An 18,527-nucleotide genomic window follows, 5' to 3' on the forward strand; every position below is an offset into this window, starting at 1 on the left:
ATATTACAAGGGTAGAAAAATGAGTCAAATTTTTAAGTTTCACAACATACATATGTATGTATGTATTTCATTTTACACACATTAGTCGTGTTCCTTTACGTGCCTGAGGTTACCACTTTTTACACGCAATGTGTTCATTTGACATTTATTTCCTTTATAGAATTTTTCATTTCACACTTTCATAGAAACAGAATTGAGCCCCAGTTCACTACTTTTACCATTTTTTGCCACTGTTACCATTTTTTAAAGTAAAGGAACAGACCAATTAATTGTTGTTTTGTCTGTGAATCTTCCACCCCACGGCTAAAGCTGTGTAATTGAAACTTTATTGACCTAAGCACATAAGTAACCACAACACTTGCGAGACAGTATGGTTGGTAGGCCCGGGCTATGATTATGTTTATACAGTAATTTACATGCCACAAAGTGCTGTGCAAATAAACATGTGTTTGTGTGTGGTTTGGTTTCCTACCAGCAGCAGCAGTTCCTTTGGCTGTTAAAAGGATACGATTTCCAATGTTTAAACAAACGGATGTACCCACTCGACAACGTGACATGGATTTGTTGTCTTTCCCAAATGGTGTCGTTGTTGTCATCCATGTTGTTGTTGTTGCACTTAAAGTAAATTTGTGTGTGGTGATATTATTTCAGTCAACAACATAAAGCAGTGATTAAAATGACATACTTGAAGAAAGTCTTTAGGCAAATTATGAGAATTGTGAGTGATTAATTTTCTACATCCTTTGAGGATATTTAATTGTATTTGGAATTTTGATTTCTTGCAAGTTCAATGAGTCCATTTATATCCGCCGTTGTAACGTTGTATAATTGATCATCAATTAAATTATATTGTTTATGAAATTGTAAGAAATAAACCTACCCAAATCTTACTACAATTCTAGATCCAGTTTGTATATCCTCAACCTTTGGTCTAATGAGGGTATATACACGCAGAAAAATTTATGTTAGAAATATGTTTGGATCCAAACAAATATATGTTTGGGACCGGTTGCAAACAAATATATGTTTGGATCCAAACATAATATGTTTGGGTCCAAACAAATATATGTTTGCAACATTTTGTAACATATCTCAATTTGATATGTTTGGGTAAAACATATTTTTTATGTTAGAACATTTTTTTCATGGGTGGAGAGAGGATGTTTGTCAACGAGAGTACTAACAGTGCTCTCGCGGCTGTGGATTGCTGCTTTATAATAAAGAGTTGTGTGTATTGTATAATAGAAGACGTAGAAGCGAAGGAGGGGCCTTTGGTGGCATGTATGCGTCAAACTCGTGTGTTTCTTGTTTTGTTGTTGCTAACCAACGAAGAAGAAAAGAAGAAATGATATGAATTATATTTTTTTCTTTCTTCAGTGTTTTAGTTGCCTTTGTAGAGTCAAGACGGCAAAGTGAGTGAATAAATCAGTGTTTTGTGTTTTCTTAAAGAAATTGTGTTTTTAGTAAATTAAATGCCCAATACATCTTATAATTGAATCGGAAAGTTGAATGGAATTATTTTATTGGACAAGGAAGAAATCGCATTTAATATTGGTAATTACATACATATTTTATGTATATTTGAAATATGGCATATCCATATTTATTTATTACATTACATAATCATTTTATTCTAGATGCCGATTCCCCGCTGATGATTTCAACTAAGAGGACAATTTGTTTTATTTCACAACTAAGGAGAAGCGTTCAACTACGTTTCTGTATATTTTTCCTTTTTAAAAGTGTGACTACAAATTATTTCAATCAGTTTTTCTTTTATTAAAGTGTGTTAGGTATTTCTTTGGAATTTTGTATGTACCTATGTGTTTGTTGTTCTTTTGCCTTTTAATAAAAAACCACAACATTTGTGTGTATACTATAGAGATAGCCAGTGAGCTAATACTGAGAGCAAGTGAGCACACATTTTAAAGTGTTTTACATTGAATTTTACGCTCCCTTGCTCTCAGTAAGCGCCCACTGGTGCATGTGTTTGTTTTTTTTTGTTGTGCCTTTTGGGTTTGTATTTTTTTGCACCCAAACATATAAAATGTTTGCACCCAAATATAAAATTGTTTCCACCCAAACATATCTTTGTTTGCACCCAAACATAAATATCTTTGCACCCAAACATAAATATCTTTGCACCCAAACATATATATGTTTGCACCCAAACATGTATTTGTTTGCACCCAAACATATATTTGTTTGCAGACCCAAACATATATTATGTTTGGGACTGTTGCAAACATATATATGTTTGCTGCAAAATATGTTTGGGACATATGTTAGAGAGGCCGATTTTTTTTTGCGTGTATGATTAAAAAAGTTTCTCATCGAAGTAATGGTTATAGTCAGACATTTGGCTTATCACATTCTTTATAGGTCCGACAGCCCTGTTTTTTTGACTATTGGAGTTCATTCAGAGTCATTTCATAGTTTTGCTTATTATTTCTTATAGTCGTAAATAAAATACTCGTATGAACCCAATTATAACCGGAACACACTTGAAATAACCTAAATTGTCTCACCACTATCAGTTTGAGCTGAATAATCATATTTACGAGTATATTCAAATATATTTTTTATACTATTTAACAAAAATCTTTAACTAAATATTATTATTTGATCTACACAGTTTGTTATCTGCTGAATTTCACTTTCATTTATTTTTGCTTTTTTTGTTGCTATTACATTTGCTTATCTCGTTTGGAGAATCCATTTGCCATGGGTGGCAATTTTTCATTGACAAAGTTCTCCAAAGGTTAAACAACTGTTTGTTGTGACAGCTGTGGTCAATTAATTCAATTTCCATATGAATGTAAATATGTATGTACATATGTATGCGAAGGAATGACCAATGGAATGAATATGCATGTTTATTAGATTGTATCTTCTCAAAAGTTGTAGCAGCAGTTCTTCGGTAGAGGTAAATTTCTGTTGTTGAGACGAGCAGGGTAATCTGGTAACAGATACAGACTGTGAGATCAGGTGTTGGACATGCAATCCTTGAAGATGGTATTAAAGAATGCGACATATAGGGCCACTTTACAATCAATAGAAAAGCATAGCGCACGAGAAAGGTATCGGGAGAAAGAGAGAGAGAAGAGAAACGTCTTTACCGCTGTAAAAAAAAACAAATGGAAAAACGAGAGTGGGAAAACTCAAGATGTATAGGAGCCAGAATGAAGTCCGAACATTCTACCAATGAGTAAAACATCAAACTTTGGTACAGACTCATCCTCCTGCAGAGACGAGGAAGGAAATGTGGTAACAGATACAGATGATGTGCCCAGGATATGGAAAGAGCATTTTTCCAAACTGTTGGTATTCAATACTAGCGAAAAGACAAATATCATACAGATGCAATCCCAGATTATAGTTTTAAGCGTAGCGCACGAGAGAGGTATCGGGAGAAAGAGAAGAGAAACGTCTTTACCGTTGTAAAAAAACAAATGGAAAAGGAGAGTGGGAAAAATCAAAATGTATAGGAGCCAGAATGAAGTCCGAACATTCTACTAATGAGTAAACATCAAACTTTGGTACAGACTCATCCTCCTGCAGAGACGAGGAAGAAAATGTGGTAACAGATACAGATGATGTGCTCAGAATATGGAAAGAGCATTTTTCCAAACTGTTGGTATTCAATACTAGCGAAAAAGTCAAAGATCATACAGATACAATCCCAGAAGATCGTTTTAAATGTATGCCCCCCGGCAAAGATGATTTGAAGACAGCAATAAACATGATAAAGAATAACAAGGCAGCAGGAGCCGATGGATTACTTACTCGACGATTGGAATCTGAGCATTCTACGTACCGAAGGAAGCCAATGGCCAACGAAATAATTGGGCGAGATCAACCAGGCCTTAGATCTGGCAAATCAACTATTGACCAGATATTTACCTGCAGCAAATCCTGGAAAAGACACAGGAGAAGCAAATCGACACTTACCATATTTTTGTCGATTATTACGGCTATAAAAGAACGTCGGCATAGTTAAACATATCGAGTTACAACGACGGCTTTATAATGAGTTCCCTACAAAGGCCTGTTAATACGGACCGTATGGCCGTACATACAATATGGGAAGGCTGATGATCCAACGAAGTAAACAAGTGGATGACAAGATAAAAAATTATAATACGAACAAATAAAAAACATAATATTTGGTAAATTACGGCAACCCGTCATTTCCCTTGACTTTGATCATCGTCTCTGTTAACAAACCACCCGACTTTATAAACTATGGAAAAACTGATTGGCAAGGGTTCAGAGAATTTACCAATCACCTCTTCAGAGTGCTCCCTATTCCCTCAAGTACCTGTGAATACTTTCCGCGACAGCATCGCCGCTCGATACATTCTTGCTGGTCGAATCCCCGTAATTGGAACAAATTTTCCATCACAGGTGACGGGACTAGCAAATGAGCGTGATGAGCTTCCTTAAAACCCAAAAGTTAGGGAACTTATTTTTGAAGTCAACAGGCTTGCGGAAATAGTGGCTACACCAGCTGAAGCAATGCAACTTTGGTACAGGATTGAGAAAATTGTGAAATACGAGAAAGAAAGATGAACCGAAGAGGTGCGCGTTTTATTTTAACAGGCAATTTTTAGAGCACCCCGTGTGTGATAGGGTCCAAAAGTAGTAAACTACGCCGTATGATGAGCGATGTTGCAGACGTCACCCATTGGACACACATGTAATCTCATTGATAATGCGAAAGCAACCGGGTTGAGTATTGAACAAGTGTCCTCAGTCTATCGTTAGCCACCCAAGCCTTGAAGGTTGGCAGGGTGGTCCCTGCTACTAAATCTTGTCGCCAGTAGCAACAATTCTTGATGCTCTATTCCTCCCCATGATTACAAGCAGTTTCCCACTTGTCCAAAATCACCATGTATTCCGGAAAATGCACAGTACCGCAACAGCATTACACGTCATATTCACAAGCAGAGAAGAGATATTGTAGGAGCAATCATATTCCAAGTACAAAATATAGTATTGAAAAAATCTGAAAATATATTGTTAGTACAACAATATATGTTGTGTCATTATGGTGCCTGATACAAAATATATGGTTGAAAGAACAATACATATTTTCAGATTTTTACAATACACTATTTTGTCCTTAGAATATGATTGATCCTACAATATCTCTTCTCTGCGTGCACACATACCAGTCGAGGACTAAACCAGAGCGGATTATGCGACCGAGCAGTTATGTTGGCTCATGACCTATCGAAGGCCTTCGATACCGTCAATCATTCCATGTTGTTCAAGGATATAGAGAAGATTTCCCTCCAACAGTGTTTGAAACGTTGGGTAATCAAATATATGTACTCTTATGTGTGGACGCCAGTCGTTTGTAAAATGCAGAAATAAGAAGTGGAAGACCCGTAGAGTGAAACAGGGAGTTTCCCAAGGCGGGGTGATATCTTCGGAAATGTTTAGCCACTACTTTTCTGAAATTGCAAACCATCCAGACATAATAGAGATCGTAATAGTTGTTTTCCTTTACCTACCTGAGGTTACCATTTGTTACCATTTTTAACCTGCAAAGCGTTCCTTAACCCAAAAAGTGGTAAAACTGGAAGCAATTTTTAAGGGAGTGAGAGAGGAGATAGATAGCAAAAAATCCTTTCTTTTCTACCAAATTTCTTCAGGTAAAATATGGTAGAACTAATTTTTCGACATTTATTTGACAATGATGAACAAAAAACACAAACGCTGACAAAACAAAATCAAAAACTGTTAAATTAAATAATTTTTATGTTTCCTCTGACTACCAGATCTACCATACTTTCGTTCCTTTACTTTTCTGTTCTTGAGAGAGCAATTTTGACAGTTTTCTCTTTTACTATTAAAGAAGTAAAGGAACAAAGCTAATGTATGCGGATGATTGTATGATCTCGTGGTCTGGTCCTATTGTCGATGACATATATTATATATTATCTACATAGCTGACCTAGTGCAGGGGCTCAATTCTGTTTTTATGATAATATGAAATGAAAACTTTTATATAGGAGAAAACTGTAAAATGAAAAAAATATAAAGGAAATATTTTTCATTTCAAATTTTCATAGAACAGGAATCCAGCCCCTGTACTTCCATCTGAAAATATACGCCACTAAATCCAATTCCATTCTGACCAGCACACGGCTGATATGAGACTAGACGGAACATACTCGTATATGTAGGTCAATGGTGTTCTGATTCCGGCCACTAATGTTGAATTCGTCCGCGAAACTTTGTTGACCTTACAAGCTGTGTCAAGCTGTGCGGCGACCAAGTAGAAGAGTATTCAAACATGCTAGAATGCCGCACGGAGAACTGCAACAGGGTGCCTCCTCATGACGCCAGGTACAAATGGGAACCTCTAGATCTGTCCCGACCACCAAGAGGGCGTGGACGTTTTCAAAACATTGGCAATTGTGCTAGTAAGTTTGTATGCCAGGGATGGAAAATTAAAAATTTCGAAAAGTACTAAAATGGTACTTTTTTCATTGAAAAGGTATTTTTTTTTTTTTTGTTAAGGGAAAATACAAGTTTTTTTATTCAGTAAAAAACAAAGGCTTATATCTATGAAGAATGTTGCAAAATGCTATATATTTTTATACCATACTGAAGGGTATGATTAACTTTGTCATTCCGTTTGTAACACATCGAAATATTCGTCGGAGACTCTATAAAGTATATAACCAGGTCCGTCCGTCTGTTGAATTCAAGATACAACACTCAATATTTAATATGGAGCTTTTTTATTTGGTACAGAAGCTTCCATTACTCCTAGAAAGTTTGGTATTGAAAATGGGCTTTATCGGCTCACGTTTTGATATAGCTCCCATAGAATAGAATTTTCCGTATTTTGAAGGTTTGAGCCACATTATCATTATCATTGTTGAAATTTGGTATTTAGTCCTCGTTGGGGCTACAAAACTCCCACCAGAAATGTATAATATGGGTACAAAACATTCCTATAAAAATGTGGGTATAGATGCACTTTTTAAATAGCCTAGAACTGACAAACTATCGATAGTCCGACTATCGTTTTGATCGCTGACGTAAAGTCTTGTTTATATTGAACTCTGAACAAATTATTTTTTTAAATAATTCGTGACACATAGTCCAAAAAATGTTTTGGTGGCCCATGTAAACTTTGATTTTCGTCAGTAATTAAAACAATAGTCAGACTATCGATACTTCGCCAGTACTAATATAGCCCCTATAAAAGAGGTATTGCAGGTTCTCATATTGCAATGTACTTCGATACCGCTCGATGTTAAGTCTTTTAAATGATTAGTCTACCGTAGTGACTGTAATTTCGGATTACCAAAGGGTGAAAGAGCTCCACGAAGAAAATGATCAATATCGGTTCATATTTTGGCATATTTCCAACATGAAGGTACATACATCCAGATTTTTAAATTTTCTAGCAATTTTAATCTTGAATTTTGCATTTTAAGTTCCACATACAATTTTTCTAGACTAGAGTATGTGAAATGGTACTGAATTGGCCGCGGGGGTACTTCGGTACTTTTTGTAGTGAAATGGTACTGAAAAAAGTACTATTGTACTGAATTTTCCATCCCTGTTGTATGCACGCAAGCTACAACGCAAAGCAGCTGCTCTCTCTCTCTCACTCTCTTTCTTTGCGTTCGGGTCGTGTGTGTGTGAATAGCCGAAAAACTTCGTAACCAGCGATGGATTGTAATCACACGACACTCTATATTCGTTTAATTGCTAGTTGAACCCAGTCAGTCACCTGTCTTCTAATTCTTTACGGACTAGTCAGTCAAGATTGCAGAATTTTTGAATCTAGAGATTTTGTAATATTAAAAATTGGGACTATAAAGCAGCAAATAAAGAGGAGTGGATAATATTCTTAGTTTGGCTTATAAAAAAATGTTCTGCAGTGGGTCACCTAATCTTCATCTTCAGTAATTGGTTTTAAAAAAGGTAAGGACAGTACAACGGTTAGAAAACAACATTATATGTAGCAATGCAATTCGTCCATCTTATTTTAGGGTTTTTATGCGGTCGTCCTTTTCTTCGCAAAATATAAAAATTCACCTTTTATTTTTTCGAGACCTGTGAAATAATGTCAGTATGTCCTAATGTCCATTTACTATTCAATAGTTTGGAAAACAACATGCATATGAATGGTCGGGTAACTGATGAATGAATTGTCCATAACTTCTTGCTGATGCTATGCTTATTAGTAAAATGTATGCACATGAGATACGACTAAAGCCGAACAATAATTTCGTACATAACATAAATTCTCTCAAAATACAATTATGCACTCGAACTCGTATGAAAGAATTAGAAGAATTAAATTTATGTTAGTGAACCATGTGGCATGACTCTGTGAAGGGTATGAAATAAGGGTTATAGTAATGGACCTATGTAAATGTGCAATTAATTAAGGATGACACAAATGAACTCGACACAACATTTAGTAAAGGAATTTTATCCCATAAAATTATGTATTAACTAATTAACTTGAAGGAAAATTCATATCTGACATTTAATACGATTTCGAATAAAATATCGAACGCATTGATAAAAAGTTGCTTAAAAATGTTTGGGGGTTAAGGATTGTTTGACTACAGGCTTTTTATTATAATATAATCATAATTATAACACAATCATCATAATCATCTTCACGGAATTAATTGAGAGTCGTGGAAATTTTGCTACCAAATGCCTTTTAAAAATATCCATAGTTTATTTCGTGCGTAACTTCAAATACACATCGATTCAATACAAAATTTGAAAATGGTCAATATGCATTCAGAATTCATTATGTTCTTGTTCTTGTTTTTTTTTTTTTTTTTTTTGAAAAGACAATGACTTTATAAACGACAATGATGATATTTTTAAAATAAAATTAACATGATTGTGACGCAAACGATGATCTCGATAAAATTTGTAGACTGTTACAAGATACATACATACATTACTTTTTTGCATTTTTTTGTTACTACATTTCATCTCGTTACTAGGCCATAATATCAATTTATGGTAAATAAAAATTTCTTGAGATCATTGCCCACATGTCTTTTTCTTCATTGTTTGTTTTGATACATCGCCGGTTCAGTCTGGCGGGTTGGGTGAATGAATGGATCAGTTTTTTGCTATCGTTGACAAAAAAATTTAAATTTGTTTATATGTATGTATGTATGTACTCGTATTTTTATTATGAATAAATGCACACATTTGATTTTCAGATTTTCTATTGTTGTTTTAATTTTATTTTAAGTTTGCAAAAACAAACATATTTGTTGTAATATTAGATTTTTTTCTAATTGAAAAAAAAAAAATATGCAATTAACCCATTTTGATTATTACCGAATTAATTTTCCACCATAACCAACAACTCATTTAAGACATTTACCATAGAATGAATGCCATTCCGTTTAAATTTACAGTGGGTAGCCAAAACAGTGTGAATGTTTACTACTTTTTTAATTTTATACCTTTATGCTGTAATTTTCACCCTACCTTCTGGACTATAATTTCCGTATCAAAGTCATTTAAAATACACATTGGTACAAATGTACCAAGGGTGTGGTTAGAACCCAATTCCATATCCTCTTTGCAGCGATATTATGTTTTTCGTGGCAAGTCCATGCTTCCTAATATAATGTTCCAAAACCCCTAAAGAAAAGGAACGACTTCTAAAATAATATCCACTTCCGAAATCTCCACGCAGAAATTGATCAATATAGGCTAATTTTTACTGAGGGGTATTTTGCCACCGTTGAAAATGTTGATGTTGACTGGCCGGGGAATCGAACCCACGACCTTTAGCGTGCTAGGCGGGTGTGCATACCATTGCACCACGGTGGCACCCAGTAATGTTTCCTGTGTATTTCAGCCATGTAAAACTTCTCTACAAAGTGATGTCTTAAGACACGCCGTTCGGACTCGGCGATAAACAGTAGGTCCCATATCATTGAGCTAATATGAATCGGGGTGCACTCATTGATATGAGAGAAGTCTCCCTTGTCCCATATGGGATGTTTGTGGAACAATTATATATACATATATAGGCTAATATTTAGGTATATTTCCAATATGAAGGTAACTTCAGATTATACGTAGTTGTTGTACACGCATCGTCCAAATGGAATGTCTTTAACATGGATAGAAAATATCGGCGTCTCGTTGTTATTAAATCTTGGTTAAAACGTCAGGCCTAAGCTTTCTGAGGGAGTATAGCGATTGGTATTATCTTGCTTCGTGTTGCGCCAACCTGATCCTCAGTGTGTCATCGTCATCTGATTACGAAACTCCTCGCAATCTCCTCAATATCAGTACCAGCCGCAGTCTTGACACCGTGTATTGTTGTTCCGTATACCGTATAATGTGACGTTCCTGCCTTTGGAGTTGTGAAACAACGTTCTTAACTTGGATCGTGCGAAAAGTGGTGGTGGTGGTGTACTTGCAATCCTATTGCACAAGTCTGTTCCGTACAGACCTATCACGCTTTGACTCTACTCTAGTGACCCATAATTAGAGTGTATGGGGGTAGCGGTAAGGTGTGAACCCGCCGATATAGAACTGTTAAATATGTATGTATATCCCGCCGATTAATTGTTGTTTCCCGCGTTATTCGCCTGACATGAGGCCATTGTTGGAAGTTGATAACCGGCTGGTCCTAGTAGACTTCAATGGGCTACATGAATCAGGGCATTCAACTCTAGGGAATGACCAGAGAGGCATAGGGCTGGCTGAGCAAATATATAGCTCTACATTTTGCATCGTAAACGAGGACGCGCCCACCAGGATTAGAGGAGACATATCCATCGTGTCACCTGGTCTGATGAATGAAGTAATTTGGCAACCCATCATATCCCTTGGGTCAGACCATATGAAAGCCGTACTTTCCTTAACCATTGGAATGCCAATTGACAAGGTTTCAGAGAATTCTATAACCTACGCCTTAGAGAACTGCCCAATCCCTCTGATGTTCGGGTGGAAGAGAGGAAATTCCGAGACATCGTCCCTGTTATCATGAAGGTCGTATACCTGAAATTAGAGTTTATTTCCCAGCAGAAGAGACGCAATTAGCAAATGAACAGGATATGAGATTCGCTGTAGGAACCCTAGGGTTATTTTAGCCGTCAGAGAGCTGACATTGGAAGTTAATAGATAAATGGGTTAACACAAACGGAAAAAGTGGCTTGAGCATCTGAAGTGTTGCAACATTGCGACCTGTTTAAAATAATGAGTTAGTAGGGGCTTCTGTAAGTAGTTACGACTACCAAAAAGTACTCTTAAAACCCAATATTTGGTAATGATTTTTTTGCTGAGATATCTCCTGAACTGCTAAAACTCTACCTATCTGCAATTCCACGCCCTATCAAGGGCATTGAGATAATTACGTACGAGGATGATTTCATCAAGTCCGTTGATAACATTTGCGTCAGACTAAATGCATATCTCATTGATCTTGTGTTCTTCCCCTCGAGGAAGTCACTGTTCACCACTTAAAGTGCTTGTCGATGGGTCAATTAATCCGATCTCTAATTACCCCAAAGTCCTGAAGGTCATATTCGATAGCTTACATAAGTCGTCCGCGTTCGTTCAAAATAAAGCAATGAGCTACATTTGTCAAACGTAAGTCTTCACAGGACATTGTTCCTTACACTCCAAATGGCTTCCACGCCAGAATGCCTCTAATTTCAAACCGTATTTCTTTCTTCACTTGGGAATTTCATTAAAAGAAAACAACTAATTTCCATTCAAAACACTCGAAGTCTTTGAACTTCTAACGTAAACGCAAAAAATAATAAACATTTCATTCAACATACCCATTTCAGATGCTTACGTCCATGGTTTTTTTACCTTCAGAATCAGTTTTTTTTTTGCTATTTCTTAGAAATTCAACACACAGAAATACGCATATTTATTCCATGATTTTTAGGGTGGTGCCTCGGTAATGGTTGCGGCGGGCGGCGGGTTGGTGGACTCGATTTATAGTGCAAAATTAAAAAGTCATCAACACTATTTGCAGATTGAAACTTATTAAATTTATGTCATTACTGACAGAGCCTGCCTGTGGGACGTACGAGCAAACCTGGGAAAACACAGCATCACCGTCATCGGTTGCCTCCAGCTAGCTCTAGTAAGTGCTAACGCCAAATAAAAATAAGAATAACAACATCGACCACTGACAGACAACCGTTGCGTTTGGCCGCAAGGTAATTGAATCAAAGCGCGCTCTACCATTACCTTCAGCACCACCACTACTGCTACCCCATTTATACTATGATTATTATCACCATAAACATCATCATCACCATCATCTTCTTCCATCGCCACCAGCTAAGCAATCACACACAGTTCGAGAATGTAAACAAATGATTAAAAGAGTGGGAGCGGCAACGCATCGCATCTACCGGTGGGTGCCACAGCATCCATCCATCCATCCAGCACCCAATACAATGGACATCATTCAAAAACCACCAAAGAGCAGAGCGTTCGTTATATTATTTGTTTTTTATTACTTTTGTTTGTTGTTTGAATTTTTTTTTTTCATTTTTTATTTTTGTTTTGTTTTTATTGGACGTGAGAATAATGTGTGCGACCAGAGTATGTTTTCATCTTCAATGAGATTGAGACGGCGACAGCGAAATTTTTTTTTTCCCCGTTTAGTTTCGCATCTGAATATGACGATTATTTGAACACTCGAAATTCTTTCATAAACATGCCAAAAACACAACAAATAATATACAACAACAATCAACAGCACATACATACACTCGGATTCCACAAAATGCGTTTATCACTTTTAGTTCAGCAGAGGAGACTTATTAGGAAAATGTTCACAAATTCCGCCAATACGAACGACAAAATCGACAAATGAGACCCAACGTTTTTTTGTTCACTTATTTCTGTCCGAAACGAGCCGTTTAATTCAAAGGCCGCCAAACAACTGATGGCAGAAAGTTTTGCCAAGAACCACATCAATGGAGCTCTTCCAGAGATGGCACAATGGGGGATTTGCAGAAAAATTATGGTAAATTAAAAAACATATAACAACACAAACACATGAAGCCTGCTAATTCACAGTACAGTAGACAACGGATAGAAGAAAAAAAGTTAATAATTTTTTGCCAAAACATAGCGTATTTTTCTTTAATTTTGATATTAAAATTATTTTATATAAGAATCCCTTTTGTATGCATGTATGAAATATTTTGTAAGCACAAAAAATCTCATTTAGAATAAATTTCTTCTAGAGCGATCATGAATAAAAATTCCGTGCCGTTTTATTTCCAAAAATGGAACATTTTGGTCGATTCGACGAGAATATTCCATAATTCAGTGATTCTAGTAGTTTTCAACGTTTTAAAATATTGATTTTAAAAGAATTTCACGTTTTAAAATTATTTTCCATGCGGAATATTCCGAGGAAAGTATTCATGATTACCCTGTTTAAAATTTCTTTTTTATTGCATTAAATAAAAAATTATACCATTGTAATCAGAATCACAAAAAAATCGGTAGAAATTTGAAAACTATTCTTCAAAGCCCTTAAATACTTACTTACTTAGATGGCTTTTATACTAAACAGAACGTCTTGTTCCATAAGCCGAACTAAGAATAGATTTCCAAACGCACCGATCTTTTGCCTTACATCTCCAATTTTGGACACCATGTTTTGTGATATCTTCTTCAACTTGGTCTTTTCATCGGATTTTTGGCCTTCCCTTGGGGCGTATACCGTCGAGTGGCTCGTATTCAAATGCCTTTTTGGCGGGGGCATCTTTATCCATCCTGCTAACATGGCCAAGCCAACGCAATCGTTGTAGTTCGATACGTTTTACTATATCGATGTCGGTCGGCTGGTATAGCTCGTGGTTCATACGACGTCGGTATTCACCCTGTTGATAGCATAAACTTCGTCTTATCGCCGTTGACAGCCAGACCCACTTTGGCAAACTCTTTTTAAATTTTTGCAAAGGTGGCTGTTACGGCTCGCGCTGATCTACCTATTATGTCTATGTCATCTGCGTATGCAAGCAACATTACATATTTATTGTATATCTTGTTGTTTTTGTCTCTGGCCGTATATATATTCGCATCTCGTATGACCTTTTCCAGTCGGATATTAAATAGGTCACACGATAGAATGTCACTTTGTCTGAAAACTTGTTTTGTGTTGAAAAGCTCGGAGAGGTTCTTTCCTATTTTAACCGCCGATCTTGTGTCAGCCAATGTCATCCTGCATAGTCGAATTAGTTTTGCAGGGATACCAAACTCAGACATGGCTTGAAACACCTTTGATCTAATTGGGCTGTCGAACGCGGCCTTATAGTCGATGAATAGGTGGTATGTGTCGATCTGTCTTTCGTGGGTCTTCTCCAATATTTGGCGTAGTGTGAAGATTTGGTCAATTGTCGACTTACTAGGTCTAAAACCGCATTGGTATGACCCGATTATTTCATGGGTTTTAACCGTTCACACAGTATGCTCGACAACACTTTATATGCGATGGGAAGGAGACTTATACCTCGGTAATTTGCACAAACCTTTTTATCTCCTTTCTTATGTACGGGACATAGTAGGCTGAGGTTCCAATCGTTGGGTATGCTTTCTTCCTGCCAAATTTCGCAAATCAGCTGATGCATACTCCTTACCAGCATTTCGCCACCGGTCTTGAACAATTCGGCGGGAAGTCCATCAGCGCCTGCTGCCTTATTGCTTTTCAGCCGATTAATGGCTGTCGTAACCTCGCTTTGGCTAGGTGGTAGACATTCAACATTGTCATTTAGAATTGGTTCTGGGGTATCTTCATTGCCATTCTTATTCGATACCAAAAGCTTCATAAAGTGCTCCTTCCACATCCTCAGTACGCTATCTGTATCAGTTACCAGATTCCCTTGGTCATCTTTGCAGGAGAATGTGCCTGCACCATATCCTTCAGTCTGGTGTTTTACACTCTGGTAAAATTTTCGGACTTTATTCTGACTCCTGAACATCTCGAGTTTCTCACGCTCACGTTTTTCTTGCTCCTTCTTTTTTCTCCTGAAAATACGCTTTTCCTCTCTCCTCTTCTCCCCATAAGTTTCTTTCTTTCTTCGTGTTGCTACTGAATGCAGTGTTGCTCTATATGCTGCGTTCTTTTCTTCTGTAGCTTTACGACACTCCTGATCGTACCATACATTTTTAGGTGGAGGTTTTTGGTACCCAAGTATGGCTTTTGCGGCAGTCTGAAGGGAGTGGGCTATTCTTTGCCAACGTGCTTCTACATTATCGGGACAAGGAGTGCTGTTTTCCAACGAGTCAGTTGAGCGGAGTAGGCTTGTGCTGTCTGTTGTGTTTGCAGCTTCTCGACATCCAGCTTCCGTCCTGTGTTAGATCGCACTTTTGCCGCAACATTAAGACGAGTGCGTACCTTGGCTGCTACAAGGAAATGGTCCGAATCGATGTTCGCACCTCGAAACGATCTGACATCTAACACACTGGACGAGTGTCTTCCATCTATCACAGCACGATCAATCTGATTTTTTTGTTTTCCCATCCGGGGATATCCACGTAGCCTTGCGTATGTCGAGGTGTGGGAATCTGGTGCTGCTCACTACCATGTTCTGATGTTAAAAAACTTTGCTTTTATACGGATTGTGGCAATTCTCTCATCAACCGGAGTAAAACTGGATACAAGATTTTTTGCCTCCGATTTACCATGAATCCAACATCTAGCTCATGCTTCGTTTCATGGCAGCTATAATACATTGCCTAATCGTTTGTGATCTTTACCCGATTCCATCGCACTTCCTGAGGGACCAAGATAAGTCCTGGGCTTTGCCATGTTAAAGCCGGTCAAGACCGTTCCTTGGTATCATTCATCCCCTACGTCAGCCACGCCCCTAAATTACACTTATGCTAAAATTTTAAACATTCGCCTAATGTTAGTCATGCCTTTCGATTATAGTGGCCACCAGCCATTTAAATCGGTCACTGTAGGATTTTTAAAGCTTTTGGACCATTATATTTAAAAACATGGACTTGCCCATCAAACACACTATATCGCTGTAAACCAGACCCCAAGGAGTACCTTCGGTAAAAATTTCAAAACGATCTTCTAACAATCATTAAACTGCACATAAGCGAACATTTTAAAAATTCCGAAAAAATAATCCTTCTTGGAACGTGATGTACTTTTAGAAGAAATTTTACGACGTGCAAAGTTTCTACTAAATTGTATACTCAATTCGTTATCGTGCGCATCAATCATGTAAGTTGGTGTCGGCAGGGTTTTTAGTGGTTTTGGGCCAGAGAGAAAAGTGAAATTGCAAACTCAACGAGAGAAATGTTGAGTGCGGACCAACCCAGCAAAATGTTCGATGTCAAAGATGCCATTAAATCATGGGTGCAAGTGATCTGGCATGCCATCTTTTAGGCATCTTCATCGATGAATTTTATGTGAGCGTGGACCCCAAAAGATGTTAATCATTTTTGGATACCAAACATGTCATTTTCACCAATGCTTTGGCATGTCATTTTCACCAAACCTTTGCAATGACATTATCATTACGACGAGAGTTTTAACAACGTTGGTTGTGATTTCGAGTCTCCGACAACATCAAGCCTATTGTAAATAATTAATCTTATATATTTAGACAAATGTGTATAAATAAAAACACAAAATTCATCTCTATTGGATCGATGGAATGGGTTCAAATGCTGATGAAAAGATCGGATCTTTCACGACTTTCTTTGCATGGGTTCAAATGCTAATGAAAAGATCGGATCTTTCACGACTTCGTTTGAACCAATGCAAAATATGCCATGAAATCACGTCATCGCATGGAACCCCTTCCTTCAAATTTTGCTGGGAATATATAGGGTGGGAAGAAGCATGAGAATCCATAAATAATATAGCAAAAACTAATCTAGGATACACCAATAAAAACGAGCGTGAAATTTGGATAAGCGACAACACATGCAGCCTCATTCAAAGACGAAATAACCTTAAAATACAGTGCATTGCTGACAACGGTCAAAGGTCCGAATATACATAGATCAATAGCCAAAGCACTGAAACGTTCCGCTCGCGCTGACAAAAGTAGCTATCTTCAATCCAAACAAACTTTTACCAAAATAAGCCCATTATCGATGTCAAAGGACAACTTCTGACTTCAATCGAACAACAAACCCAGCGATGGATGGAATATTTCCAAATAACCAGCAACATACATTCAAATGAAGAAAGCGAAGTGACATCTGGTACTACCAATCAACCATCATTGACGAAATCGCAGCGGCAATAAAATCCATGAATAGAAATAAAGCACCAGCCGAAATACTGCAAGTCGCCCCACTAGTCTCAGCTGAAATCATGTTCCCATTCGTAATGGAAACCTAGCAACAAGGGCAATTTCCAGAAAGTTGAAAAAAGGGGATTATCAAGGCACATTTATATAAGGTAGAAGTGACAATAAGTTGTATTTTTATTTTTTTGTACCCATTAAATTTTAAACTTCGAAATTTACTACCACAAAACACTTCCTTTCGTCCTAACCAAAGGATTACACATGCAAGTAACTTGCAGAGAGTTGTGTATATATATTATAGTCGAAACTTCAATTTTTTCGAACTGACACTTGCATGTGTAAACGTTCGGTAAAAAATTGAAGTTACTTTCAAAGCACTTACATTGATTACTGACAAGGAAATTTTGTCGGCAGTGAGGTTGTTAGTTGGTGTGGCAGTGAATATGTGTGAGTGTATTGGTATTTTTCGAACTGCCACTTGCATGTGTAAACGGGGTGTCAACGGGCAATAAAAATGACCTACGACAGTTCTGAATGCTTTATATTTACATTTTGATTCAAATTTGTTATATTCTAGAGGATTTTCAAAATGTATTTATGTTTTTCCTGAAATTTAGAACGGCCCATGGTAGAATAATAAAAGGTAACCTCATTTAAAAAAATCGTAGATACATCTCTGGACCTATAGACATGCTCAATTACAGACTAATTGAACGTATCCAACCCTGCATGACATGAATAAAAACAAAAACAACTTTTGTTTATTTACATTTATTTAAGCTGTGTTCCAGAACTAAAAAGTTTTTACAATTTTTACGACTTTTACACATTTTACTCGAAAAAGCGTTCCCGTACACAAAAAAGTTGTAAAATGTTCACTTCTCTTTAAACAAAAATGGCGCTGAATGACGCTCTCTTTAAAAACTTTTTACACGACAAATTTGGGCGAGTAAAAAAATAGTAACATGGTTGCCGGCGTCTGATTGGCTGATACGCCGACTTTGACATTTGTTCCAGTTTTTTTGACGTATTTTCCATTTTTCCGTTCCCGAACTATTTCAGAAAACTTGTGTGTAAGAACAAATTTTTTGCAGTTCTCTCTTTTACGAGTTTTACCATTAAAAAGTACGGGAACGAAGCTTTAATGTAAATTTTTTTGAAAATGGTAAGTTAAATATAAATAGATTCTGTGCGAAAAATACTGAAATTCATAGCTATATATTTTCTTAAAGTGATGAATAT

The 18,527-nt window shown here is 36.9% G+C and overlaps 1 protein-coding gene across 3 annotated transcripts in view; it reads right to left on the reverse strand.

Annotated features, from left to right (window-relative positions):
• superdeath (Suppressor of ER stress-induced death) overlaps nucleotides 1-12,942 on the reverse strand; it is a 62,164-nt gene extending 49,222 nt beyond the window's left edge. The window contains exon 1 of one of the 3 annotated variants that reach the window (XM_073962546.1): nucleotides 12,768-12,942. The gene's annotated coding sequence lies outside the window, so the exon portion shown is untranslated. Of the gene's footprint in view, nucleotides 1-12,761 lie in introns of all 3 variants that reach the window. The other 2 variants (XM_073962544.1, XM_073962545.1) reach the window with 2 other exon arrangements.
• Nucleotides 12,943-18,527: the final 5,585 nt, after the last annotated feature.

Source organism: Musca autumnalis, unplaced genomic scaffold, assembly GCF_047663935.1.
Source record: "Musca autumnalis isolate F117 unplaced genomic scaffold, ASM4766393v1 scaffold_1, whole genome shotgun sequence".
Classification (NCBI taxonomy): Eukaryota; Metazoa; Arthropoda; class Insecta; order Diptera; family Muscidae; genus Musca; species Musca autumnalis.